The sequence below is a fragment of the Pteropus vampyrus genome, unplaced genomic scaffold (assembly GCF_000151845.1).
Source record: "Pteropus vampyrus isolate Shadow unplaced genomic scaffold, Pvam_2.0 Scaffold267, whole genome shotgun sequence".
Lineage (NCBI taxonomy): Eukaryota > Metazoa > Chordata > Mammalia > Chiroptera > Pteropodidae > Pteropus > Pteropus vampyrus.
In genome coordinates, this window is record NW_011889048.1 from 860,371 (window position 1) to 862,589 (window position 2,219).

At 68.1% G+C, this 2,219-nt stretch overlaps 1 protein-coding gene across 1 annotated transcript in view; it reads right to left on the bottom strand.

Annotated features, from left to right (window-relative positions):
• The window catches only part of CDC34 (cell division cycle 34), a 16,476-nt gene that overhangs the window by 9,168 nt on the left and 5,089 nt on the right, over nucleotides 1-2,219 (bottom strand). The window lies entirely within an intron of this gene.

Sequence of the window (2,219 nt, forward strand, 5' to 3'; positions counted from 1 at the left end):
GACACCTCTGTGAGCCGGGCCCTGTGGAGATGAGTCAGTGCAGGGTGGACAGGCTCTCTGCCTGTGGGTGTCCATCTTGGGGGGGTCAGAAAGATCATGGGGTAGACAGGGAGCACCTGACCGGGTGACAGGGCTGCACAGGCTCAGCAGGTAAGGGTGTGCCACTACTGAGGCCCAGCCCCAGGCTTCGGGATCCCAGAGGGCCTGGTGTGTGGCCGGCGGGGGCCACAGGAACCTCTGTGGAGCAGGGCCACTGGGGCATTTGGGGCATGGGCAAGTGTGCAGGGGAGGGGACCTGGACCCCAGTGGCCCCCCTCAGCACACTGCACCACCTGGTGCCCTGACCAGGCCAAGCCCCCCACAGCCAGTGCAGGAGAGGAGGCTGGGAAGTGACTGTGGCCCCGGGCACCTCCCGCTCCCCACCCCCGCCCCGATCACGCCGGGACCCAGAACTACCCTGGGCCCCACGCTGGCTCCTTTCAGAACAGGCCCTGTGGCAGGTCAGACCCAGGTCCAGCAGCGTCCCCTCCCAGTCCGTTCTTTCCAGGAAAATGGGATTATCCCCCTCAACAGCCTGGGATGCTCTACCCACAATCCCTTGCAACCGCCTAGTGGGCAACAGCCAGACACCCACGTCCTTTCCTCCCAGGCCTGCGAACTCACTTAAGAGTTCTGGCCTCGGGGGTGGGGGGTGGGGGGGCTCCGTTACCCCGCTTCTGAGCAGAGTCCTTATCCTCATAGCCAGCCGCTCCCTGAGACACACAAAAGAGCTTGGGGAGGGGGCTGGTTACACCCTTCTGTCATCAGCCCCAAATCCGATGGGCAGGCTGGATTCCAGACACAGCACTCAGCCCCGGAGGCTTGTGCTCCCCCCGGCCCACCCCTGCAGCGAGGACTCACCCCCAGCAGACCAGGCAGCACCCTCCGGCCACTGAGCAGGCAAAAACACGGGCCAGAAGTGCAAACATGGACATGTGTCCCGCGGCACCGCCCCGCCCCGCCCCCGCCGCTCGGCCTCCAGCCCGGCAGAGCCTGGCAGGGCCCGGCCTGCTGCTGGCAGGCGGCGATGGGCGGCTCCGACGCTGATGGCTCACTCTCCACCTCTCCCGCAGGGAGACCCCCCTAGCCCGTGCCGCTGGCTCGAAAGGGCCACCCCGTGATGGGAGAGTACTCGGTCCTTCCCCGGCCAGTCTGGGCTCAGATCCTGAGGTCAGAATCCGCCCCGGGGTTCTGGCCCGAGTCCTTTGTCGTGGTCCCAGGGAAAGCACTCACCCCCCTCATCCCAACAACAACAGAAAGGAACTGTTTGCAACTCAACCACCTCGGAGGTGGGAGAAACAGCCGGGAGAGTGGGATTCTGGCCTCCAGAAGCCACCTGCTCAGTGCGACCGGAGAAAGGCCAGTTGGGGTGAGGGTGGGGCCGGAGGCCTGGGGTCGGAGGGGGCTCCCAGGGGCAGGCTGCAGGACGGGAGCAACGGCCCTCAGGGTTCCCGGGTAGAAGTGGTTACGTAAAGCTGGGGAGGAGGCCGCGAGGGCTTGGCCCGCTGCACCCAGCCAGGGTGGCCGCTTTCCAAGCACAAGCGGGTCCTGGCTGCCAAGGCCCCGTCCAGGCCTTTGTTGGAACCCGAGCAAGTGGCCGGAGCCAGCCGCGCCCCCACCCGCACCCTGCTGGCCTCGCTCCCGCCCCCAAGGCTGGCGCTCCCCAACAATAGTGCTTGCTGGTTCTGGGGTGGCCTCTTTGTCTCCTTCGGGCAGGGGGCAGGGAGGGCAGTTGAAGCCTGGGTCAGCTAGGGCAGGGCGGAGGGACGGACACCGGGGGCTGAGCCGTCCCAGGACCCCATACCCGAGCCAAAAACGGAGGCCCGGGGCCTCCTCTCCGGGGGCCTGAACCTTCCTTGGAGGAGACCGCGAAGTCCTCGGGGGGCCCCCCAGGGTCCGAGGGACCCCGGCGTGGGCGCCGGACCACCCCGGCCGCGCGCGGCGTCCGACGCGGGCTGCGGGCTCACCTTGAAGTAGCCGCCCTCGTAGTAGGTGTTGGGGGGCCCGAAGATGGCCACCTCCCAGTTGTACAGGTCGCCCTCGTCCACCAGGGTCACCCGGAAGCCCTCCACCGGCTCCTCCTGCAGCCCCTTGAGCTCGAGCAGCAGCGCCTTCTGCGAACTGGGCACCAGCGGCCGGGCCATGGCGGCGGCGGCGGCGGCGGCGGCGGAGGGGCCCGG